The following is a 27505-nucleotide window of genomic DNA, read 5'->3' on the forward strand; positions in this document are numbered from 1 at the left end:
ACACAAATGGGGGTTGTATTCTCGAGTTTAGAAGGTTAAGGGATGATCTGATCAAAGTGTATAAGATGACGAAGGAGAAAGCCTCCGAAAGCTTGTGATTTTCAAATAAACTGGTGTTGTAAGATTCCTGACATAGGTCAGACTAGAGTACTTTGAGTTTTGGTCACCAAGACACACAGAAAACATTCAAGCCATGGAAGCAGTTCAAATAAAAGCCAAAAGGTTGAGCCCCAGCGTTAGAGAACTAAACTATAAGGGCAGATTATAGAAACTGCTTTGAATGAAGGCAGTTGAGGGGTTAATGTATAGAAATATATGAAATATTGCTACTTTGGTACAGCCACTGCAGGCAAGGCAAAGGATGCCCAAAAACAACTACTTGCATTTATATTGTGCCTTTAATGTAGTAAAACGGCCCAAGGCACTTCACAGGTACGATTATCAAACAAAATGTGACATCGAGCCACATAACGAGATATTGGGACAGGTGACCAAAGGCTTGGTCAAAGAGGTAGGTTGTAGGGAGTGTCTTTAAAGGAGGAGAGAGAGGGAGAGAGGTTTGGGGAGGCAATTCCAGAGCTAAGGGCCCAGGCAGTTGAAGGCACGGCCTGTTACTCAGGTGGAGTGATGAGAGTGGATGGGACTGGAGAATGACATAGAATGTGCAGCACAGAAATAGGCCATTTGGCCCAACAGGTTCATGCTGCTGTTTATGTTCCACACGAGCCTCCTCCTGACTTCTAACCTTATCAACATATCTTTCTATCCCTTTCTCCCTCATGTGTTTATCTAGTTTCCCCTTAAGTGCATCTATGCGAGTAGCGAGTTCCACATTCCAACCACTCTGGGTAAAGAAGTTTATCCTCAATTTGCAATTGAATTTATTGAATTCCCTATTGGATTTATTGTAGAGCTTGTTTGCCAATACTTCTGCCATCGATGGTGGAACAGAGTAGACCGGAAACGAGTGGAGAGCACATGCTCAGACATTGGGATGGAGAAGATTGAAGAAGTATGGCAGATCAAAGCCAAGGTGGAATTTGAGGATGAGGATTTCGAAGTTGATTCAGTGGGGAGAGGGAGTCACTTTGGCAACAACAATGGTAAAGAGTGAGGGACCTTGGGATGAGGTGCAGGTTGGTAAGTTCTGGAATGAGTTGGAGTTCATGTAGGATAGAGCTGGGGCAGACAGGAAGGAGACCATGGATGAAATTGAGCCTTGAGGTAACAAAACTGTACACAGGTGTTTCAGTGGCAGTAAGGGTGCCCACCATTACGAAGGGAGAAGTAAAGAGTCTTGGGTATGGACCCAATTCAGGGTCAAACAGGAAACTGAAGTTACTCTTCTCAATGTTCAGTCTGAGTGAGCAGCTGACTGGAGATTTGCAATCTGCAAAAGGCCGAATAGAATAACAGGTCTGACTAATATCAAACTGCAGAAACTCCGGGTTTCTTTGCATCAGGCGCCATTTCCATTGTTGGAGCTGCCTTTGCTTCAGAACAACTGGTGACACGTTGACCCTGAGTGAGTGAGTGCCCGGCCTGGCCCCGCCCCCCGGCCTGGCCCCGCCCACTGTGCGGCGAGGGGTGGGGAGAGCGTCCTGACCTCATCACTGCTGGCCGACGAGTCAAGCAGGCCCCCCTCAAATAGCTGTTCCGTCAAACTCCTGCACCTCGCGCGACAAAACCCCCCCCCCACCCACCCGTGTCCGCTCCACAAACCTCCCCGCTTCAGTTGCAGGAAAGCCGCACGAGGAGCGCGGCGGCAACAGCAGCAAAAAGTGAGTCAATGTAATCAGCCGGGGGCGGAGGGTGCGCGGGGGTCCTGAGTGAGTCGGCTCCATGTGAAAAATAATATAATATAATAGAGAGAGAGAGAGAGAGAGGGGATATATAATATAGAGAGAGAGGTGAGTGTCCCCGGGATAGAGGGAGAGGAGATATATAATATAGAGAGAGAGGTGAGTGTCCCCGGGATAGAGGGAGAGGAGATATATAATATAGAGAGAGAGGTGAGTGTCCCCGGGATAGAGGGAGAGGAGATATATAATATAGAGAGAGAGGTGAGTGTCCCCGGGATAGAGGGAGAGGAGATATATAATATAGAGAGAGAGGTGAGTGTCCCCGGGATAGAGGGAGAGGAGATATATAATATAGAGAGAGAGAGAGGAGTGTCCCCGGGATAGAGGGAGAGGAGATATATAATATAGAGAGAGAGAGGAGTGTCCCCGGGATAGAGGGAGAGGAGATATATAATATATAGAGAGAGGTGAGTGTCCCCGGGATAGAGAGAGAGGAGAAATATAATATAGAGAGAGAGGTGAGTGTCCCTGGGATAGAGGGAGAGGAGATATATAATATAGAGAGAGAGGTGAGTGTCCCCGGGATAGAGGGAGAGGAGATATATAATATAGAGAGAGAGGTGAGTGTCCCCGGGATAGAGGGAGAGGAGATATATAATATAGAGAGAGAGGTGAGTGTCCCTGGGATAGAGAGAGAGGAGATATATAATATAGAGAGAGAGAGGAGTGTCCCTGGGATAGAGGGAGAGGAGATATATAATATAGAGAGAGAGAGGAGTGTCCCCTGGATAGAGGGAGAGGAGATATATAATATAGAGAGAGAGAGAGGAGTGTCCCCTGGATAGAGGGAGAGGAGATATATAATATAGAGAGAGAGAGGAGTGTCCCTGGGATAGAGGGAGAGGAGATATATAATATAGAGAGAGAGAGGAGTGTCCCTGGGATAGAGGGAGAGGAGATATATAATATAGAGAGAGGTGAGTGTCCCCTGGGATAGAGAGAGAGGGGATATATAATATAGAGAGAGAGAGGATTGTCCCTGGGATAGAGGGAGAGGAGATATATAATATAGAGAGAGAGAGGAGTGTCCCCTGGATAGAGGGAGAGGAGATATATAATATAGAGAGAGAGAGGAGTGTCCCTGGGATAGAGGGAGAGGAGATGTATAATATAGAGAGAGAGGAGTGTCCCCTGGATAGAGGGAGAGGAGATATATAATATAGAGAGAGAGGTGAGTGTCCCTGGGATAGAGAGAGAGGGGATATATAATATAGAGAGAGAGAGGATTGTCCCTGGGATAGAGGGAGAGGAGATATATAATATAGAGAGAGAGAGGAGTGTCCCCTGGATAGAGGGAGAGGAGATATATAATATAGAGAGAGAGAGGAGTGTCCCCTGGATAGAGGGAGAGGAGATATATAATATAGAGAGAGAGGTGAGTGTCCCCGGGATAGAGGGAGAGGAGATATATAATATAGAGAGAGAGGTGAGTGTCCCCGGGATAGAGGGAGAGGAGATATATAATATAGAGAGAGAGGTGAGTGTCCCCGGGATAGAGGGAGAGGAGATATATAATATAGAGAGAGAGGTGAGTGTCCCCGGGATAGAGGGAGAGGAGATATATAATATAGAGAGAGAGAGGAGTGTCCCCTGGATAGAGGGAGAGGAGATATATAATATAGAGAGAGAGAGGAGTGTCCCCGGGATAGAGGGAGAGGAGATATATAATATAGAGAGAGAGGTGAGTGTCCCCGGGATAGAGGGAGAGGAGATATATAATATAGAGAGAGAGAGGAGTGTCCCCGGGATAGAGGGAGAGGAGATATATAATATAGAGAGAGAGGTGAGTGTCCCGGGGATGGAGGGAGAGGAGATATATAATATAGAGAGAGAGAGGAGTGTCCCCGGGATAGAGGGAGAGGAGATATATAATATAGAGAGAGAGGTGAGTGTCCCCGGGATAGAGGGAGAGGAGATATATAATATAGAGAGAGAGGTGAGTGTCCCCGGGATAGAGGGAGAGGAGATATATAATATAGAGAGAGAGGTGAGTGTCCCCGGGATAGAGGGAGAGGAGATATATAATAAAGAGAGAGAGGTGAGTGTCCCCGGGATAGAGGGAGAGGAGATATATAATATAGAGAGAGAGGTGAGTGTCCCCGGGATAGAGGGAGAGGAGATATATAATATAGAGAGAGAGGTGAGTGTCCCCGGGATAGAGGGAGAGGAGATATATAATATAGAGAGAGAGGTGAGTGTCCCCTGGATAGAGGGAGAGGAGATATCTAATATAGAGAGAGAGGTGAGTGTCCCCGGGATAGAGGGAGAGGAGATATATAATATAGAGAGAGAGGTGAGTGTCCCCTGGATAGAGGGAGAGGAGATATATAATATAGAGAGAGAGGTGAGTGTCCCCGGGATAGAGGGAGAGGAGATATATAATATAGAGAGAGAGGTGAGTGTCCCCGGGATAGAGGGAGAGGAGATATATAATATAGAGAGAGAGGTGAGTGTCCCCTGGATAGAGGGAGAGGAGATATCTAATATAGAGAGAGAGGTGAGTGTCCCCGGGATAGAGGGAGAGGAGATATATAATATAGAGAGAGAGGTGAGTGTCCCCGGGATAGAGGGAGAGGAGATATATAATATAGAGAGAGAGGTGAGTGTCCCGGGGATAGAGGGAGAGGAGATATAAAATATAGAGAGAGAGGTGAGTGTCCCCCCGGGATGGAGGGAGAGGAGATATATAATATAGAGAGAGAGGTGAGTGTCCCCCCGGGATAGAGGGAGAGGAGATATATAATATAGAGAGAGAGGTGAGTGTCCCCGGGATAGAGGGAGAGGAGATATATAATATAGAGAGAGAGGTGAGTGTCCCCGGGATAGAGGGAGAGGAGATATATAATATAGAGAGAGAGGGGAGTGTCCCCGGGATAGAGGGAGAGGAGATATATAATATAGAGAGAGAGGTGAGTGTCCCCGGGATAGAGGGAGAGGAGATATATAATATAGAGAGAGAGAGGAGTGTCCCCGGGATAGAGGGAGAGGAGATATATAATATAGAGAGAGAGAGGTGAGTGTCCCCGGGATAGAGGGAGAGGGGATATATAATATAGAGAGAGAGAGGTGAGTGTCCCCGGGATAGAGGGAGAGGGGATATATAATATAGAGAGAGAGGTGAGTGTCCCCGGGATAGAGGGAGAGGAGATATATAATATAGAGAGAGAGGTGAGTGTCCCCGGGATAGAGGGAGAGGAGATATATAATATAGAGAGAGAGAGAGGTGAGTGTCCCCGGGATAGAGTGAGAGGAGATATATAATATAGAGAGAGAGGTGAGTGTCCCCGGGATAGAGGGAGAGGAGATATATAATATAGAGAGAGAGAGGTGAGTGTCCCCGGGATAGAGGGAGAGGAGATATATAATATAGAGAGAGAGGTGAGTGTCCCCGGGATAGAGGGAGAGGAGATATATAATATAGAGAGAGAGGTGAGTGTCCCCGGGACAGAGGGAGAGGAGATATATAATATAGAGAGAGAGGAGATATATAATATAGAGAGAGAGAGGAGTGTCCCCCCGGGAGAGAAGGAGAGGAGATATATAATATAGAAAGAGAGAGGAGTGTCCCCGGGATAGAGGGAGAGGAGATATATAATATATAGAGAGAGGTGAGTGTCCCCGGGATAGAGGGAGAGGAGATATATAATATATATAGAGAGAGGTGAGTGTCCCCGGGATAGAGGGAGAGGAGATATATAATATAGAGAGAGAGAGGAGTGTCCCGGGGATAGAGGGAGAGGAGATATATAATATATAGAGAGAGGTGAGTGTCCCCGGGATGGAGGGAGAGGAGATATCTAATATAGAGAGAGAGGTGAGTGTCCCCGGGATAGAGGGAGAGGAGATATAAAATATAGAGAGAGAGAGGAGTGTCCCCGGGATAGAGGGAGAGGAGATATATAATATAGAGAGAGAGAGGTGAGTGTCCCTTGGGATAGAGGGAGAGGAGATATATAATATAGAGAGAGAGGGGAGTGTCCCCGGGATAGAGGGAGAGGAGATAGAAAATATAGAGAGAGAGGTGAGTGTCCCTTGGGATAGAGGGAGAGGAGATATATAATATAGAGAGAGAGAGAGGAGTGTCCCCGGGATAGAGGGAGAGGAGATATATAATATAGGGAGAGAGGTGAGTGTCCCCGGGATAGAGGGAGAGGAGAAATATAATATAGAGAGAGAGAGGAGTGTCCCTTGGGATAGAGGGAGAGGAGATATAAAATATAGAGAGAGAGGGGAGTGTCCCCGGGATAGAGGGAGAGGAGATATATAATATAGAGAGAGAGAGGAGTGTCCCCGGGATAGAGGGAGAGGAGATATATAATATAGAGAGAGAGGTGAGTGTCCCCGGGATAGAGGGAGAGGAGATATATAATATAGAGAGAGAGAGGAGTGTCCCTGGGATAGAGGGAGAGGAGATATATAATATAGAGAGAGAGAGGAGTGTCCCCTGGATAGAGGGAGAGGAGATATATAATATAGAGAGAGAGAGAGGAGTGTCCCCTGGATAGAGGGAGAGGAGATATATAATATAGAGAGAGAGAGGAGTGTCCCTGGGATAGAGGGAGAGGAGATATATAATATAGAGAGAGAGAGGAGTGTCCCTGGGATAGAGGGAGAGGAGATATATAATATAGAGAGAGGTGAGTGTCCCCTGGGATAGAGAGAGAGGGGATATATAATATAGAGAGAGAGAGGATTGTCCCTGGGATAGAGGGAGAGGAGATATATAATATAGAGAGAGAGAGGAGTGTCCCCTGGATAGAGGGAGAGGAGATATATAATATAGAGAGAGAGAGGAGTGTCCCTGGGATAGAGGGAGAGGAGATGTATAATATAGAGAGAGAGGAGTGTCCCCTGGATAGAGGGAGAGGAGATATATAATATAGAGAGAGAGGTGAGTGTCCCTGGGATAGAGAGAGAGGGGATATATAATATAGAGAGAGAGAGGATTGTCCCTGGGATAGAGGGAGAGGAGATATATAATATAGAGAGAGAGAGGAGTGTCCCCTGGATAGAGGGAGAGGAGATATATAATATAGAGAGAGAGAGGAGTGTCCCCTGGATAGAGGGAGAGGAGATATATAATATAGAGAGAGAGGTGAGTGTCCCCGGGATAGAGGGAGAGGAGATATATAATATAGAGAGAGAGGTGAGTGTCCCCGGGATAGAGGGAGAGGAGATATATAATATAGAGAGAGAGGTGAGTGTCCCCGGGATAGAGGGAGAGGAGATATATAATATAGAGAGAGAGGTGAGTGTCCCCGGGATAGAGGGAGAGGAGATATATAATATAGAGAGAGAGAGGAGTGTCCCCTGGATAGAGGGAGAGGAGATATATAATATAGAGAGAGAGAGGAGTGTCCCCGGGATAGAGGGAGAGGAGATATATAATATAGAGAGAGAGGTGAGTGTCCCCGGGATAGAGGGAGAGGAGATATATAATATAGAGAGAGAGAGGAGTGTCCCCGGGATAGAGGGAGAGGAGATATATAATATAGAGAGAGAGGTGAGTGTCCCGGGGATGGAGGGAGAGGAGATATATAATATAGAGAGAGAGAGGAGTGTCCCCGGGATAGAGGGAGAGGAGATATATAATATAGAGAGAGAGGTGAGTGTCCCCGGGATAGAGGGAGAGGAGATATATAATATAGAGAGAGAGGTGAGTGTCCCCGGGATAGAGGGAGAGGAGATATATAATATAGAGAGAGAGGTGAGTGTCCCCGGGATAGAGGGAGAGGAGATATATAATAAAGAGAGAGAGGTGAGTGTCCCCGGGATAGAGGGAGAGGAGATATATAATATAGAGAGAGAGGTGAGTGTCCCCGGGATAGAGGGAGAGGAGATATATAATATAGAGAGAGAGGTGAGTGTCCCCGGGATAGAGGGAGAGGAGATATATAATATAGAGAGAGAGGTGAGTGTCCCCTGGATAGAGGGAGAGGAGATATCTAATATAGAGAGAGAGGTGAGTGTCCCCGGGATAGAGGGAGAGGAGATATATAATATAGAGAGAGAGGTGAGTGTCCCCTGGATAGAGGGAGAGGAGATATATAATATAGAGAGAGAGGTGAGTGTCCCCGGGATAGAGGGAGAGGAGATATATAATATAGAGAGAGAGGTGAGTGTCCCCGGGATAGAGGGAGAGGAGATATATAATATAGAGAGAGAGGTGAGTGTCCCCTGGATAGAGGGAGAGGAGATATCTAATATAGAGAGAGAGGTGAGTGTCCCCGGGATAGAGGGAGAGGAGATATATAATATAGAGAGAGAGGTGAGTGTCCCCGGGATAGAGGGAGAGGAGATATATAATATAGAGAGAGAGGTGAGTGTCCCGGGGATAGAGGGAGAGGAGATATAAAATATAGAGAGAGAGGTGAGTGTCCCCCCGGGATGGAGGGAGAGGAGATATATAATATAGAGAGAGAGGTGAGTGTCCCCCCGGGATAGAGGGAGAGGAGATATATAATATAGAGAGAGAGGTGAGTGTCCCCGGGATAGAGGGAGAGGAGATATATAATATAGAGAGAGAGGTGAGTGTCCCCGGGATAGAGGGAGAGGAGATATATAATATAGAGAGAGAGAGGAGTGTCCCCGGGATAGAGGGAGAGGAGATATATAATATAGAGAGAGAGAGGTGAGTGTCCCCGGGATAGAGGGAGAGGGGATATATAATATAGAGAGAGAGAGGTGAGTGTCCCCGGGATAGAGGGAGAGGGGATATATAATATAGAGAGAGAGGTGAGTGTCCCCGGGATAGAGGGAGAGGAGATATATAATATAGAGAGAGAGGTGAGTGTCCCCGGGATAGAGGGAGAGGAGATATATAATATAGAGAGAGAGAGAGGTGAGTGTCCCCGGGATAGAGTGAGAGGAGATATATAATATAGAGAGAGAGGTGAGTGTCCCCGGGATAGAGGGAGAGGAGATATATAATATAGAGAGAGAGAGGTGAGTGTCCCCGGGATAGAGGGAGAGGAGATATATAATATAGAGAGAGAGGTGAGTGTCCCCGGGATAGAGGGAGAGGAGATATATAATATAGAGAGAGAGGTGAGTGTCCCCGGGACAGAGGGAGAGGAGATATATAATATAGAGAGAGAGGAGATATATAATATAGAGAGAGAGAGGAGTGTCCCCCCGGGAGAGAAGGAGAGGAGATATATAATATAGAAAGAGAGAGGAGTGTCCCCGGGATAGAGGGAGAGGAGATATATAATATATAGAGAGAGGTGAGTGTCCCCGGGATAGAGGGAGAGGAGATATATAATATATATAGAGAGAGGTGAGTGTCCCCGGGATAGAGGGAGAGGAGATATATAATATAGAGAGAGAGAGGAGTGTCCCGGGGATAGAGGGAGAGGAGATATATAATATATAGAGAGAGGTGAGTGTCCCCGGGATGGAGGGAGAGGAGATATCTAATATAGAGAGAGAGGTGAGTGTCCCCGGGATAGAGGGAGAGGAGATATAAAATATAGAGAGAGAGAGGAGTGTCCCCGGGATAGAGGGAGAGGAGATATATAATATAGAGAGAGAGAGGTGAGTGTCCCTTGGGATAGAGGGAGAGGAGATATATAATATAGAGAGAGAGGGGAGTGTCCCCGGGATAGAGGGAGAGGAGATAGAAAATATAGAGAGAGAGGTGAGTGTCCCTTGGGATAGAGGGAGAGGAGATATATAATATAGAGAGAGAGAGAGGAGTGTCCCCGGGATAGAGGGAGAGGAGATATATAATATAGGGAGAGAGGTGAGTGTCCCCGGGATAGAGGGAGAGGAGAAATATAATATAGAGAGAGAGAGGAGTGTCCCTTGGGATAGAGGGAGAGGAGATATAAAATATAGAGAGAGAGGGGAGTGTCCCCGGGATAGAGGGAGAGGAGATATATAATATAGAGAGAGAGAGGAGTGTCCCCGGGATAGAGGGAGAGGAGATATATAATATAGAGAGAGAGGTGAGTGTCCCCGGGATAGAGGGAGAGGAGATATATAATATAGAGAGAGAGGTGAGTGTCCCCGGGATAGAGGGAGAGGAGATATAAAATATAGAGAGAGAGGTGAGTGTCCCCCCGGGATAGAGGGAGAGGAGATATAAAATATAGAGAGAGAGGTGAGTGTCCCAGGGATAGAGGAAGAGGAGATATAAAATATAGAGAGAGAGGGGAGTGTCCCAGGGATAGAGGGAGAGGAGATATAAAATATAGAGAGAGAGGGGAGTGTCCCCGGGATAGAGGGAGAGGAGATATATAATATAGAGAGAGAGAGAGGAGTGTCCCCGGGATAGAGGGAGAGGAGATATATAATATAGAGAGAGAGGTGAGTGTCCCCGGGATGGAGGGAGAGGAGATATATAATATAGAGAGAGAGAGAGGAGTGTCCCTGGGATAGAGGGAGAGGAGATATATAATATAGAGAGAGAGGTGAGTGTCCCTGGGATAGAGGGAGAGGAGATATATAATATAGAGAGAGAGGTGAGTGTCCCCGGGATAGAGGGAGAGGAGATATATAATATAGAGAGAGAGGTGAGTGTCCCCGGGATAGAGGGAGAGGAGATATATAATATAGAGAGAGAGGTGAGTGTCCCCGGGATAGAGGGAGAGGAGATATATAATATGGAGAGAGAGGGGAGTGTCCCCGGGATAGAGGGAGAGGAGATATATAATATAGAGAGAGAGAGAGGAGTGTCCCCGGGATAGAGGGAGAGGAGATATATAATATATAGAGAGAGAGAGGAGTGTCCCCGGGATAGAGGGAGAGGAGATATATAATAGAGAGAGAGAGGAGTGTCCCCGGGATAGAGGGAGAGGAGATATATAATATAGAGAGAGAGGTGAGTGTCCCCGGGATAGAGGGAGAGGAGATATATAATATAGAGAGAGAGGTGAGTGTCCCCGGGATAGAGGGAGAGGAGATATATAATATCGAGAGAGAGGTGAGTGTCCCCGGGATAGAGGGAGAGGAGATATATAATATATAGAGAGAGGTGAGTGTCCCCGGGATAGAGGGAGAGGAGATATATAATATAGAGAGAGAGGTGAGTGTCCCCGGGATAGAGGGAGAGGAGATATATAATATAGAGAGAGAGGTGAGTGTCCCCGGGATAGAGGGAGAGGAGATATATAATATATAGAGAGAGGTGAGTGTCCCCGGGATAGAGGGAGAGGAGATATATAATATAGAGAGAGAGGTGAGTGTCCCCGGGATAGAGGGAGAGGAGATATATAATATAGAGAGAGAGGTGAGTGTCCCCGGGATAGAGGGAGAGGAGATATATAATATAGAGAGAGAGGTGAGTGTCCCCGGGATAGAGGGAGAGGAGATATATAATATAGAGAGAGAGAGGTGAGTGTCCCCGGGATAGAGGGAGAGGAGATATATAATATAGAGAGGGAGGTGAGTGTCCCCCCGGGATAGAGGGAGAGGAGATATATAATATAGAGAGAGAGGTGAGTGTCCCCCCGGGATAGAGGGAGAGGAGATGTATAATATAGAGAGAGAGGTGAGTGTCCCCGGGATAGAGGGAGAGGAGATATATAATATAGAGAGAGAGGTGAGTGTCCCCGGGATAGAGGGAGAGGAGATATATAATAAAGAGAGAGAGGTGAGTGTCCCGGGGATAGAGGGAGAGGAGATATATAATATAGAGAGAGAGGTGAGTGTCCCCGGGATAGAGGGAGAGGAGATATATAATATATAGAGAGAGGTGAGTGTCCCCGGGATAGAGGGAGAGGAGATATATAATATAGAGAGAGAGAGGAGTGTCCCGGGGATAGAGGGAGAGGAGATATATAATATAGAGAGAGAGGTGAGTGTCCCCGGGATAGAGGGAGAGGAGATATATAATATAGAGAGAGAGGTGAGTGTCCCCGGGATAGAGGGAGAGGAGATATATAATATAGAGAGAGAGGTGAGTGTCCCCGGGATAGAGGGAGAGGAGATATATAATATAGAGAGAGAGGTGAGTGTCCCCGGGATAGAGGGAGAGGAGATATATAATATAGAGAGAGAGGTGAGTGTCCCCGGGATAGAGGGAGAGGAGATATATAATATAGAGAGAGAGGTGAGTGTCCCCGGGATAGAGGGAGAGGAGATATATAATATAGAGAGAGAGGTGAGTGTCCCCTGGATAGAGGGAGAGGAGATATCTAATATAGAGAGAGAGGTGAGTGTCCCCGGGATAGAGGGAGAGGAGATATATAATATAGAGAGAGAGGTGAGTGTCCCCTGGATAGAGGGAGAGGAGATATATAATATAGAGAGAGAGGTGAGTGTCCCCGGGATAGAGGGAGAGGAGATATATAATATAGAGAGAGAGGTGAGTGTCCCCGGGATAGAGGGAGAGGAGATATATAATATAGAGAGAGAGGTGAGTGTCCCCTGGATAGAGGGAGAGGAGATATCTAATATAGAGAGAGAGGTGAGTGTCCCCGGGATAGAGGGAGAGGAGATATATAATATAGAGAGAGAGGTGAGTGTCCCCGGGATAGAGGGAGAGGAGATATATAATATAGAGAGAGAGGTGAGTGTCCCGGGGATAGAGGGAGAGGAGATATAAAATATAGAGAGAGAGGTGAGTGTCCCCCCGGGATGGAGGGAGAGGAGATATATAATATAGAGAGAGAGGTGAGTGTCCCCCCGGGATGGAGGGAGAGGAGATATATAATATAGAGAGAGAGGGGAGTGTCCCCGGGATAGAGGGAGAGGAGATATATAATATAGAGAGAGAGGTGAGTGTCCCCCCGGGATAGAGGGAGAGGAGATATATAATATAGAGAGAGAGGTGAGTGTCCCCGGGATAGAGGGAGAGGAGATATATAATATAGAGAGAGAGGTGAGTGTCCTCGGGATAGAGGGAGAGGAGATATAAAATAGAGAGAGAGGTGAGTGTCCCCTGGGATAGAGGGAGAGGAGATATATAATATAGAGAGAGAGGGGAGTGTCCCCGGGATAGAGGGAGAGGAGATATATAATATAGAGAGAGAGGTGAGTGTCCCCCCGGGATAGAGGGAGAGGAGATATATAATATAGAGAGAGAGAGGAGTGTCCCCGGGATAGAGGGAGAGGAGATATATAATATAGAGAGAGAGGGGAGTGTCCCCGGGATAGAGGGAGAGGAGATATATAATATAGAGAGAGAGAGGAGTGTCCCCCCGGGATAGAGGGAGAGGAGATATATAATATAGAGAGAGAGAGAGGAGTGTCCCTGGGATAGAGGGAGAGGAGATATATAATATAGAGAGAGAGGTGAGTGTCCCCTGGATAGAGGGAGAGGAGATATATAATATAGAGAGAGAGGTGAGTGTCCCCGGGATAGAGGGAGAGGAGATATATAATATAGAGAGAGAGGTGAGTGTCCCCGGGATAGAGGGAGAGGAGATATATAATATAGAGAGAGAGCTGAGTGTCCCCTGGATAGAGGGAGAGGAGATATCTAATATAGAGAGAGAGGTGAGTGTCCCCGGGATAGAGGGAGAGGAGATATATAATATAGAGAGAGAGGTGAGTGTCCCCGGGATAGAGGGAGAGGAGATATATAATATAGAGAGAGAGGTGAGTGTCCCGGGGATAGAGGGAGAGGAGATATAAAATATAGAGAGAGAGGTGAGTGTCCCCCCGGGATGGAGGGAGAGGAGATATATAATATAGAGAGAGAGGTGAGTGTCCCCCCGGGATGGAGGGAGAGGAGATATATAATATAGAGAGAGAGGGGAGTGTCCCCGGGATAGAGGGAGAGGAGATATATAATATAGAGAGAGAGGTGAGTGTCCCCCCGGGAGAGAGGGAGAGGAGATATATAATATAGAGAGAGAGGTGAGTGTCCCCGGGATAGAGGGAGAGGAGATATATAATATAGAGAGAGAGGTGAGTGTCCTCGGGATAGAGGGAGAGGAGATATAAAATAGAGAGAGAGGTGAGTGTCCCCTGGGATAGAGGGAGAGGAGATATATAATATAGAGAGAGAGGGGAGTGTCCCCGGGATAGAGGGAGAGGAGATATATAATATAGAGAGAGAGGTGAGTGTCCCCCCGGGATAGAGGGAGAGGAGATATATAATATAGAGAGAGAGAGGAGTGTCCCCGGGATAGAGGGAGAGGAGATATATAATATAGAGAGAGAGGGGAGTGTCCCCGGGATAGAGGGAGAGGAGATATATAATATAGAGAGAGAGAGGAGTGTCCCCCCGGGATAGAGGGAGAGGAGATATATAATATAGAGAGAGAGGTGAGTGTCCCCGGGATAGAGGGAGAGGAGATATATAATATAGAGAGAGAGGGGAGTGTCCCCGGGATAGAGGGAGAGGAGATATATAATATAGAGAGAGAGGTGAGTGTCCCCGGGATAGAGGGAGAGGAGATATATAATATAGAGAGAGAGGTGAGTGTCCCCGGGATAGAGGGAGAGGAGATATATAATATAGAGAGAGAGAGGTGAGTGTCCCCGGGATAGAGGGAGAGGGGATATATAATATAGAGAGAGAGAGGTGAGTGTCCCCGGGATAGAGGGAGAGGGGATATATAATATAGAGAGAGAGGTGAGTGTCCCCGGGATAGAGGGAGAGGAGATATATAATATAGAGAGAGAGGTGAGTGTCCCCGGGATAGAGGGAGAGGAGATATATAATATAGAGAGAGAGAGAGGTGAGTGTCCCCGGGATAGAGTGAGAGGAGATATATAATATAGAGAGAGAGGTGAGTGTCCCCGGGATAGAGGGAGAGGAGATATATAATATAGAGAGAGAGGTGAGTGTCCCCGGGATAGAGGGAGAGGAGATATATAATATAGAGAGAGAGGAGATATATAATATAGAGAGAGAGAGGAGTGTCCCCCCGGGATAGAAGGAGAGGAGATATATAATATAGAAAGAGAGAGGAGTGTCCCCGGGATAGAGGGAGAGGAGATATATAATATATAGAGAGAGGTGAGTGTCCCCGGGATAGAGGGAGAGGAGATATATAATATAGAGAGAGAGAGGAGTGTCCCGGGGATAGAGGGAGAGGAGATATATAATATATAGAGAGAGGTGAGTGTCCCCGGGATGGAGGGAGAGGAGATATCTAATATAGAGAGAGAGGTGAGTGTCCCCGGGATAGAGGGAGAGGAGATATAAAATATAGAGAGAGAGAGGAGTGTCCCCGGGATAGAGGGAGAGGAGATATATAATATAGAGAGAGAGAGGTGAGTGTCCCTTGGGATAGAGGGAGAGGAGATATAAAATATAGAGAGAGAGGGGAGTGTCCCTTGGGATAGAGGGAGAGGAGATATATAATATATAGAGAGAGGGGAGTGTCCCCGGGATAGAGGGAGAGGAGATAGAAAATATAGAGAGAGAGGTGAGTGTCCCTTGGGATAGAGGGAGAGGAGATATATAATATAGAGAGAGAGAGAGGAGTGTCCCCGGGATAGAGGGAGAGGAGATATATAATATAGGGAGAGAGGTGAGTGTCCCCGGGATAGAGGGAGAGGAGAAATATAATATAGAGAGAGAGAGGAGTGTCCCTTGGGATAGAGGGAGAGGAGATATAAAATATAGAGAGAGAGGGGAGTGTCCCCGGGATAGAGGGAGAGGAGATATATAATATAGAGAGAGAGAGGAGTGTCCCCGGGATAGAGGGAGAGGAGATATATAATATAGAGAGAGAGGTGAGTGTCCCCGGGATAGAGGGAGAGGAGATATATAATATAGAGAGAGAGGTGAGTGTCCCCGGGATAGAGGGAGAGGAGATATAAAATATAGAGAGAGAGGTGAGTGTCCCCCCGGGATAGAGGGAGAGGAGATATAAAATATAGAGAGAGAGGTGAGTGTCCCAGGGATAGAGGGAGAGGAGATATAAAATATAGAGAGAGAGGGGAGTGTCCCAGGGATAGAGGGAGAGGAGATATAAAATATAGAGAGAGAGGGGAGTGTCCCCGGGATAGAGGGAGAGGAGATATATAATATAGAGAGAGAGAGAGGAGTGTCCCCGGGATAGAGGGAGAGGAGATATATAATATAGAGAGAGAGGTGAGTGTCCCCGGGATAGAGGGAGAGGAGATATATAATATAGAGAGAGAGAGAGGAGTGTCCCCGGGATAGAGGGAGAGGAGATATATAATATAGAGAGAGAGGTGAGTGTCCCCGGGATAGAGGGAGAGGAGATATATAATATGGAGAGAGAGGGGAGTGTCCCCGGGATAGATGGAGAGGAGATATATAATATAGAGAGAGAGAGAGGAGTGTCCCCGGGATAGAGGGAGAGGAGATATAGAATATATAGAGAGAGAGAGGAGTGTCCCCGGGATAGAGGGAGAGGAGATATATAATAGAGAGAGAGAGGAGTGTCCCCGGGATAGAGGGAGAGGAGATATATAATATAGAGAGAGAGGTGAGTGTCCCCGGGATAGAGGGAGAGGAGATATATAATATAGAGAGAGAGGTGAGTGTCCCCGGGATAGAGGGAGAGGAGATATATAATATCGAGAGAGAGGTGAGTGTCCCCGGGATAGAGGGAGAGGAGATATATAATATATAGAGAGAGGTGAGTGTCCCCGGGATAGAGGGAGAGGAGATATATAATATAGAGAGAGAGGTGAGTGTCCCCGGGATAGAGGGAGAGGAGATATATAATATAGAGAGAGAGGTGAGTGTCCCCGGGATAGAGGGAGAGGAGATATATAATATAGAGAGAGAGGTGAGTGTCCCCGGGATAGAGGGAGAGGAGATATATAATATAGAGAGAGAGAGGTGAGTGTCCCCGGGATAGAGGGAGAGGAGATATATAATATAGAGAGGGAGGTGAGTGTCCCCCCGGGATAGAGGGAGAGGAGATATATAATATAGAGAGAGAGGTGAGTGTCCCCCCGGGATAGAGGGAGAGGAGATATATAATATAGAGAGAGAGGTGAGTGTCCCCGGGATAGAGGGAGAGGAGATATATAATATATAGAGAGAGGTGAGTGTCCCCGGGATAGAGGGAGAGGAGATATGTAATATAGAGAGAGAGAGGAGTGTCCCGGGGATAGAGGGAGAGGAGATATATAATATAGAGAGAGAGGTGAGTGTCCCCGGGATAGAGGGAGAGGAGATATATAATATAGAGAGAGAGGTGAGTGTCCCCGGGATAGAGGGAGAGGAGATATATAATATAGAGAGAGAGGGGAGTGTCCCGGGGATAGAGGGAGAGGAGATATATAATATAGAGAGAGAGAGGAGTGTCCCGGGGATAGAGGGAGAGGAGATATATAATATATAGAGAGAGGTGAGTGTCCCCGGGATGGAGGGAGAGGAGATATATAATATAGAGAGAGAGGTGAGTGTCCCCGGGATAGAGGGAGAGGAGATATAGAATATAGAGAGAGAGGTGAGTGTCCCGGGGATAGAGGGAGAGGAGATATATAATATAGAGAGAGAGGTGAGTGTCCCCGGGATAGAGGGAGAGGAGATATGGAATATAGAGAGAGAGGTGAGTGTCCCCGGGATAGAGGGAGAGGAGATATAAAATATCGAGAGAGAGGTGAGTGTCCCCGGGATAGAGGGAGAGGAGATATATAATATAGAGAGAGAGGTGAGTGTCCCAGGGATAGAGGGAGAGGAGATATATAATATAGAGAGAGAGGTGAGTGTCCCCGGGATAGAGGGAGAGGAGATATATAATATAGTGAGAGAGGTGAGTGTCCCAGGGATAGAGGGAGAGGAGATATATAATATAGAGAGAGAGGTGAGTGTCCCCGGGATAGAGGGAGAGGAGATATATAATATAGAGAGAGAGGTGAGTGTCCCAGGGATAGAGGGAGAGGAGATATATAATATAGAGAGAGAGGGGAGTGTCCCCGGGATAGAGGGAGAGGAGATATAAAATATAGAGAGAGAGAGGAGTGTCCCCAGGATAGAGGGAGAGGAGATATATAATATAGAGAGAGAGAGGTGAGTGGCCCTTGGGATAGAGGGAGAGGAGATATAAAATATAGAGAGAGAGGGGAGTGTCCCTTGGGATAGAGGGAGAGGAGATATATAATATAGAGAGAGAGGGGAGTGTCCCCGGGATAGAGGGAGAGGAGATATAAAATATAGAGAGAGAGGTGAGTGTCCCTTGGGATAGAGGGAGAGGAGATATATAATATAGAGAGAGAGAGAGGAGTGTCCCCGGGATAGAGGGAGAGGAGATATATAATATAGAGAGAGAGGTGAGTGTCCCTGGGATAGAGGGAGAGGAGATATATAATATAGGGAGAGAGGTGAGTGTCCCCGGGATAGAGGGAGAGGAGAAATATAATATAGAGAGAGAGATGAGTGTCCCTTGGGATAGAGGGAGAGGAGATATAAAATATAGAGAGAGAGGGGAGTGTCCCCGGGATAGAGGGAGAGGAGATATATAATATAGAGAGAGAGAGGAGTGTCCCCGGGATAGAGGGAGAGGAGATATATAATACAGAGAGAGAGGTGAGTGTCCCCCCGGGATGGAGGGAGAGGAGATATATAATATAGAGAGAGAGGTGAGTGTCCCCGGGATAGAGGGAGAGGAGATATATAATATAGGGAGAGAGGTGAGTGTCCCCGGGATAGAGGGAGAGGAGAAATATAATATAGAGAGAGAGAGGAGTGTCCCTTGGGATAGAGGGAGAGGAGATATAAAATATAGAGAGAGAGGGGAGTGTCCCCGGGATAGAGGGAGAGGAGATATATAATATAGAGAGAGAGAGGAGTGTCCCCGGGATAGAGGGAGAGGAGATATATAATATAGAGAGAGAGGTGAGTGTCCCCGGGATAGAGGGAGAGGAGATATATAATATAGAGAGAGAGGTGAGTGTCCCCGGGATAGAGGGAGAGGAGATATAAAATATAGAGAGAGAGGTGAGTGTCCCCCCGGGATAGAGGGAGAGGAGATATAAAATATAGAGAGAGAGGTGAGTGTCCCAGGGATAGAGGGAGAGGAGATATAAAATATAGAGAGAGAGGGGAGTGTCCCAGGGATAGAGGGAGAGGAGATATAAAATATAGAGAGAGAGGGGAGTGTCCCCGGGATAGAGGGAGAGGAGATATATAATATAGAGAGAGAGAGAGGAGTGTCCCCGGGATAGAGGGAGAGGAGATATATAATATAGAGAGAGAGGTGAGTGTCCCCGGGATAGAGGGAGAGGAGATATATAATATAGAGAGAGAGAGAGGAGTGTCCCTGGGATAGAGGGAGAGGAGATATATAATATAGAGAGAGAGGTGAGTGTCCCTGGGATAGAGGGAGAGGAGATATATAATATAGAGAGAGAGGTGAGTGTCCCCGGGATAGAGGGAGAGGAGATATATAATATAGAGAGAGAGGTGAGTGTCCCCGGGATAGAGGGAGAGGAGATATATAATATGGAGAGAGAGGGGAGTGTCCCCGGGATAGAGGGAGAGGAGATATATAATATAGAGAGAGAGAGAGGAGTGTCCCCGGGATAGAGGGAGAGGAGATATATAATATATAGAGAGAGAGAGGAGTGTCCCCGGGATAGAGGGAGAGGAGATATATACTAGAGAGAGAGAGGAGTGTCCCCGGGATAGAGGGAGAGGAGATATATAATATAGAGAGAGAGGTGAGTGTCCCCGGGATAGAGGGAGAGGAGATATATAATATAGAGAGAGAGGTGAGTGTCCCCGGGATAGAGGGAGAGGAGATATATAATATAGAGAGAGAGGTGAGTGTCCCCGGGATAGAGGGAGAGGAGATATATAATATATAGAGAGAGGTGAGTGTCCCCGGGATAGAGGGAGAGGAGATATATAATATAGAGAGAGAGGTGAGTGTCCCCGGGATAGAGGGAGAGGAGATATATAATATAGAGAGAGAGGTGAGTGTCCCCGGGATAGAGGGAGAGGAGATATATAATATATAGAGAGAGGTGAGTGTCCCCGGGATAGAGGGAGAGGAGATATATAATATAGAGAGAGAGGTGAGTGTCCCCGGGATAGAGAGAGAGGAGATATATAATATAGAGAGAGAGGTGAGTGTCCCCGGGATAGAGGGAGAGGAGATATATAATATAGAGAGAGAGGTGAGTGTCCCCGGGATAGAGGGAGAGGAGATATATAATATAGAGAGAGAGAGGTGAGTGTCCCCGGGATAGAGGGAGAGGAGATATATAATATAGAGAGGGAGGTGAGTGTCCCCCCGGGATAGAGGGAGAGGAGATATATAATATAGAGAGAGAGGTGAGTGTCCCCCCGGGATAGAGGGAGAGGAGATGTATAATATAGAGAGAGAGGTGAGTGTCCCCGGGATAGAGGGAGAGGAGATATATAATATAGAGAGAGAGGTGAGTGTCCCCGGGATAGAGGGAGAGGAGATATATAATAAAGAGAGAGAGGTGAGTGTCCCGGGGATAGAGGGAGAGGAGATAGATAATATAGAGAGAGAGGTGAGTGTCCCCCCGGGATAGAGGGAGAGGAGATATATAATATAGAGAGAGAGGTGAGTGTCCCCGGGATAGAGGGAGAGGAGATATGGAATATTGAGAGAGAGGTGAGTGTCCCCGGGATAGAGGGAGAGGAGATATAAAATATCGAGAGAGAGGTGAGTGTCCCCGGGATAGAGGGAGAGGAGATATATAATATAGAGAGAGAGGTGAGTGTCCCAGGGATAGAGGGAGAGGAGATATATAATATAGAGAGAGAGGTGAGTGTCCCCGGGATAGAGGGAGAGGAGATATATAATATAGTGAGAGAGGTGAGTGTCCCAGGGATAGAGGGAGAGGAGATATATAATATAGAGAGAGAGGTGAGTGTCCCCGGGATAGAGGGAGAGGAGATATATAATATAGAGAGAGAGGTGAGTGTCCCAGGGATAGAGGGAGAGGAGATATATAATATAGAGAGAGAGGGGAGTGTCCCCGGGATAGAGGGAGAGGAGATATAAAATATCGAGAGAGAGAGGAGTGTCCCCAGGATAGAGGGAGAGGAGATATATAATATAGAGAGAGAGAGGTGAGTGGCCCTTGGGATAGAGGGAGAGGAGATATAAAATATAGAGAGAGAGGGGAGTGTCCCTTGGGATAGAGGGAGAGGAGATATATAATATAGAGAGAGAGGGGAGTGTCCCCGGGATAGAGGGAGAGGAGATATAAAATATAGAGAGAGAGGTGAGTGTCCCTTGGGATAGAGGGAGAGGAGATATATAATATAGAGAGAGAGAGAGGAGTGTCCCCCGGAGAGAGGGAGAGGAGATATATAATATAGGGAGAGAGGTGAGTGTCCCCGGGATAGAGGGAGAGGAGAAATATAATATAGAGAGAGAGATGAGTGTCCCTTGGGATAGAGGGAGAGGAGATATAAAATATAGAGAGAGAGGGGAGTGTCCCCGGGATAGAGGGAGAGGAGATATATAATATAGAGAGAGAGAGGAGTGTCCCCGGGATAGAGGGAGAGGAGATATATAATACAGAGAGAGAGGTGAGTGTCCCCGGGATAGATGGAGAGTAGATATATAATATAGAGAGAGAGAGGAGTGTCCCCGGGATAGAGGGAGAGGAGATACATAATATAGAGAGAGAGAGGAGTGTCCCCGGGATAGAGGGAGAGGAGATATCTCATCTTGAGAGAGAGGTGAGTGTCCCCGGGATAGAGGGAGAGGAGATATATAATATAGAGAGAGAGGTGAGTGTCCCCGGGATAGAGGGAGAGGAGATATATAATATAGAGAGAGAGGTGAGTGTCCCCGGGATAGAGGGAGAGGAGATATATAATATAGAGAGAGAGAGGAGTGTCCCCCCGGGATAGAAGGAGAGGAGATATATAATATAGAGAGAGAGAGGAGTGTCCCCGGGATCGAGGGAGAGGAGATATATAATATATAGAGAGAGGTGAGTGTCCCCGGGATGGAGGGAGAGGAGATATCTAATATAGAGAGAGAGGTGAGTGTCCCCGGGATAGAGGGAGAGGAGATATAAAATATAGAGAGAGAGAGGAGTGTCCCCGGGATAGAGGGAGAGGAGATATATAATATAGAGAGAGAGAGGTGAGTGTCCCTTGGGATAGAGGGAGAGGAGATATAAAATATAGAGAGAGAGGGGAGTGTCCCTTGGGATAGAGGGAGAGGAGATATATAATATAGAGAGAGAGGGGAGTGTCCCCGGGATAGAGGGAGAGGAGATAGAATATATAGAGAGAGAGGTGAGTGTCCCTTGGGATAGAGGGAGAGGAGATATATAATATAGAGAGAGAGAGAGAGAGGAGTGTCCCCGGGATAGAGGGAGAGGAGATATATAATATAGGGAGAGAGGTGAGTGTCCCCGGGATAGAGGGAGAGGAGAAATATAATATAGAGAGAGAGAGGAGTGTCCCTTGGGATAGAGGGAGAGGAGATATAAAATATAGAGAGAGAGGTGAGTGTCCCATGGATAGAGGGAGAGGAGATATATAATATAGAGAGAGAGGTGAGTGTCCCCGGGATAGAGGGAGAGGAGATATATAATATAGAGAGAGAGGTGAGTGTCCCCGGGATAGAGGGAGAGGAGATATATAATATAGAGAGAGAGGTGAGTGTCCCCGGGATAGAGGGAGAGGAGATATATAATATGGAGAGAGAGGGGAGTGTCCCCGGGATAGAGGGAGAGGAGATATATAATATATAGAGAGAGAGAGGAGTGTCCCCGGGATAGAGGGAGAGGAGATATATAATATAGAGAGAGAGGTGAGTGTCCCCGGGATAGAGGGAGAGGAGATATATAATATAGAGAGAGAGGTGAGTGTCCCCGGGATAGAGGGAGAGGAGATATATAATATAGAGAGAGAGAGGAGTGTGTCCCCGGGATAGAGGGAGAGGAGATATATAATATAGAGAGAGAGGTGATTGTCCCCGGGATAGAGGGAGAGGAGATATATAATATAGAGAGAGAGGTGAGTGTCCCCGGGATAGAGGGAGAGGAGATATATTATATAGGGAGAGAGGTGAGTGTCCCTGGGATGGAGGGAGAGGAGATATATAATATAGAGAGAGAGAGGTGAGTGTCCCCCCGGGATAGAGGGAGAGGAGATATATAATATAGAGAGAGGTGAGTGTCCCTTGGGATAGAGGGAGAGGAGATATATAATATAGGGAGAGAGGTGAGTGTCCCCGGGATAGAGGGAGAGGAGATATATAATATAGAGAGAGAGGTGAGTGTCCCCGGGATAGAGGGGGAGGAGATATGTAATATAGAGAGAGAGAGGAGTGTCCCTGGGATAGAGGGAGAGGAGATATATAATATAGAGAGAGAGTTGAGTGTCCCCGGGATAGAGGGAGAGGAGATATATAATATAGAGAGAGAGGTGAGTGTCCCCGGGAGAGAGGGAGAGGAGATATATAATATAGAGAGAGAGGTGAGTGTCCCCGGGATAGAGGGAGAGGAGATATATAATATAGTGAGAGAGGTGAGTGTCCCAGGGATAGAGGGAGAGGAGATATATAATATAGAGAGAGAGGTGAGTGTCCCCGGGATAGAGGGAGAGGAGATATATAATATAGAGAGAGAGGTGAGTGTCCCAGGGATAGAGGGAGAGGAGATATATAATATAGAGAGAGAGGGGAGTGTCCCCGGGATAGAGGGAGAGGAGATATAAAATATAGAGAGAGAGAGGAGTGTCCCCAGGATAGAGGGAGAGGAGATATATAATATGGAGAGAGAGAGGTGAGTGGCCCTTGGGATAGAGGGAGTGGAGATATAAAATATAGAGAGAGAGGGGAGTGTCCCTTGGGATAGAGGGAGAGGAGATATATAATATAGAGAGAGAGGGGAGTGTCCCCGGGATAGAGGGAGAGGAGATATAAAATATAGAGAGAGAGGTGAGTGTCCCTTGGGATAGAGGGAGAGGAGATATATAATATAGAGAGAGAGAGAGGAGTGTCCCCGGGATAGAGGGAGAGGAGATATATAATATAGAGAGAGAGAGAGGAGTGTCCCCGGGATAGAGGGAGAGGAGATATATAATATAGAGAGAGAGGTGAGTGTCCCCGGGATAGATGGAGAGGAGATATATAATATAGAGAGAGAGAGAGGAGTGTCCCCGGGATAGAGGGAGAGGAGATATATAATATAGAGAGAGAGAGGAGTGTCCCCGGGATAGAGGGAGAGGAGATATATAATATAGAGAGAGAGAGGAGTGTCCCCCCGGGATAGAAGGAGAGGAGATATATAATATAGAGAGAGAGAGGAGTGTCCCCGGGATAGAGGGAGAGGAGATATATAATATATAGAGAGAGGTGAGTGTCCCCGGGATAGAGGGAGAGGAGATATATAATATAGAGAGAGAGAGAGGAGTGTCCCCGGGATAGAGGGAGAGGAGATATAAAATATAGAGAGAGAGAGGAGTGTCCCCGGGATAGAGGGAGAGGAGATATATAATATAGAGAGAGAGAGGTGAGTGTCCCTTGGGATAGAGGGAGAGGAGATATAAAATATAGAGAGAGAGGGGAGTGTCCCTTGGGATAGAGGGAGAGGAGATATATAATATAGAGAGAGAGGGGAGTGTCCCCGGGATAGAGGGAGAGGAGATAGAAAATATAGAGAGAGAGGTGAGTGTCCCTTGGGATAGAGGGAGAGGAGATATATAATATAGAGAGAGAGGTGAGTGTCCCCGGGATAGAGGGAGAGGAGATATATAATATAGAGAGAGAGGTGAGTGTCCCTGGGATAGAGGGAGAGGAGATATATAATATAGAGAGAGAGGTGAGTGTCCCCGGGATAGAGGGAGAGGAGATATATAATATAGAGAGAGAGGTGAGTGTCCCCGGGAGAGAGGGAGAGGAGATAGATAATATAGAGAGAGAGGTGAGTGTCCCCGGGATAGAGGGAGAGGAGATATATAATATGGAGAGAGAGGGGAGTGTCCCCGGGATAGAGGGAGAGGAGATATATAATATAGAGAGAGAGAGAGGAGTGTCCCCGGGATAGAGGGAGAGGAGATATATAATATATAGAGAGAGAGAGGAGTGTCCCCGGGATAGAGGGAGAGGAGATATATAATAGAGAGAGAGAGGAGTGTCCCCGGGATAGAGGGAGAGGAGATATATAATATAGAGAGAGAGGTGAGTGTCCCCGGGATAGAGGGAGAGGAGATATATAATATAGAGAGAGAGGTGAGTGTCCCCGGGATAGAGGGAGAGGAGATATATAATATAGAGAGAGAGGTGAGTGTCCCCGGGATAGAGGGAGAGGAGATATATAATATAGAGAGAGAGGTGAGTGTCCCCGGGATAGAGGGAGAGGAGATATATAATATAGAGAGAGAGGTGAGTGTCCCCGGGATAGAGGGAGAGGAGATATATAATATAGAGAGAGAGGTGAGTGTCCCCGGGATAGAGGGAGAGGAGATATATAATATAGAGAGAGAGAGGAGTGTGTCCCCGGGATAGAGGGAGAGGAGATATATAATATAGAGAGAGAGGTGAGTGTCCCCGGGATAGAGGGAGAGGAGATATATAATATAGAGAGAGAGGTGAGTGTCCCCCCGGGATAGAGGGAGAGGAGATATATAATATAGAGAGAGAGGTGAGTGTCCCTGGGAAAGAGGGAGAGGAGATATATAATATAGAGAGAGAGGTGAGTGTCCCTTGGGATAGAGGGAGAGGAGATATATAATATAGGGAGAGAGGTGAGTGTCCCTGGGATGGAGGGAGAGGAGATATATAATATAGAGAGAGAGAGGTGAGTGTCCCCCCGGGATAGAGGGAGAGGAGATATATAATATAGAGAGAGGTGAGTGTCCCTTGGGATAGAGGGAGAGGAGATATATAATATAGGGAGAGAGGTGAGTGTCCCCGGGATAGAGGGAGAGGAGATATATAATATAGAGAGAGAGGTGAGTGTCCCCGGGATAGAGGGAGAGGAGATATGTAATATAGAGAGAGAGAGGAGTGTCCCTGGGATAGAGGGAGAGGAGATATATAATATAGAGAGAGAGTTGAGTGTCCCCGGGATAGAGGGAGAGGAGATATATAATATAGAGAGAGAGAGGAGTGTCCCCGGGATAGAGGGAGAGGAGATATCTAATATAGAGAGAGAGGGGAGTGTCCCTGGGATAGAGGGATAGGAGATATCTAATATAGAGAGAGAGGTGAGTGTCCCCGGGATAGAGGGAGAGGAGATATATAATATAGAGAGAGAGGTGAGTGTCCCCGGGATAGAGGGAGAGGAGATATATAAAAGAGAGAGAGAGGAGTGACCCCGGGATAGAGGGAGAGGAGATATATAATATAGAGAGAGAGAGGAGTGTCCCTGGGATAGAGGGAGAGGAGATATATAATATAGAGAGAGAGAGGTGAGTGTCCCCGGGATAGAGGGAGAGGAGATATATAATATGGAGAGAGAGGGGAGTGTCCCGGGGATAGAGGGAGAGGAGATATATAATATATATAGAGAGAGAGGAGTGTCCCTGGGATAGAGGGAGAGGAGATATCTAATATAGAGAGAGAGGGGAGTGTCCCGGGGATAGAGGGAGAGGAGATATCTAATATAGAGAGAGAGGTGAGTGTCCCCGGGATAGAGGGAGAGGAGATATATAATATAGAGAGAGAGGTGAGTGTCCCCCCGGGATAGAGGGAGAGGAGATATATAATATAGAGAGAGAGGGGAGTGTCCCCGGGATAGAGGGAGAGGTGATATATAATATAGAGAGAGAGAGGAGAGTCCCTGGGATAGAGGGAGAGGAGATATATAATATAGAGAGAGAGAGGTGAGTGTCCCCGGGATAGAGGGAGAGGAGATATATAATATAGAGAGAGAGGGGAGTGTCCCCGGGATAGAGGGAGAGGAGATATATAATATAGAGAGAGAGAGGAGTGTCCCTGGGATAGAGGGAGAGGAGATATCTAATATAGAGAGAGAGGGGAGTGTCCCCGGGATAGAGGGAGAGGAGATATATAATATAGAGAGAGAGGTGAGTGTCCCCGGGATAGAGGGAGAGGAGATATATAATATAGAGAGAGAGGTGAGTGTCCCCTGGGATAGAGGGAGAGGAGATATATAATATAGAGAGAGAGAGGAGTGTCCCTGGGATAGAGGGAGAAGAGATATATAATATAGAGAGAGAGGTGAGTGTCCCCGGCGTAGAGGGAGAGGTGATATATAATATAGAGAGAGAGGGGAGTGTCCCCTGGGATAGAGGGAGAGGAGATATATAATATAGAGAGAGAGAGGAGTGTCCCTGGGATAGAGGGAGAGGAGATATATAATATAGAGAGAGGTGAGTGTCCCCGGGATAGAGGGAGAGGAGATATATAATATAGAGAGAGAGAGGTGAGTGTCCCCGGGATAGAGGGAGAGGAGATATATAATATAGAGAGAGAGAGAGGAGTGTCCCTTGGGATAGAGGGAGAGGAGATATATAATATAGAGAGAGAGAGGAGTGTCCCTGGGATAGAGGGAGAGTTGATATCTAATATAGAGAGAGAGGTGAGTGTCCCCGGGATAGAGGGAGAGGAGATATATAATATAGAGAGAGAGGGGAGTGTCCCGGGGATAGAGGGAGAGGAGATATATAATATGGAGAGAGAGGTGAGTGTCCCCGGGATAGAGGGAGAGGAGATATATAATATAGAGAGAGAGGGGAGTGTCCCGGGGATAGAGGGAGAGGAGATATATAACATAGAGAGAGAGGTGAGTGTCCCCGGGATAGAGGGAGAGGAGATATATAATATAGAGAGAGAGAGGTGAGTGTCCCC

General features: G+C 47.1%; 1 protein-coding gene across 1 annotated transcript in view; it reads left to right on the forward strand.

Annotated features, from left to right (window-relative positions):
* The first annotated feature begins 1691 nt into the window (after positions 1-1691).
* The window catches only part of nat10 (N-acetyltransferase 10), a 130434-nt gene continuing 104620 nt past the window's right edge, over positions 1692-27505 (forward strand). The window contains exon 1 of the mRNA XM_067994028.1: positions 1692-1781. The gene's annotated coding sequence lies outside the window, so the exon portion shown is untranslated. The remainder of the gene's footprint in view (positions 1782-27505) is intronic.

This window comes from Heptranchias perlo, chromosome 12, assembly GCF_035084215.1.
Source record: "Heptranchias perlo isolate sHepPer1 chromosome 12, sHepPer1.hap1, whole genome shotgun sequence".
In the NCBI taxonomy this organism is placed as follows: Eukaryota; Metazoa; Chordata; class Chondrichthyes; order Hexanchiformes; family Hexanchidae; genus Heptranchias; species Heptranchias perlo.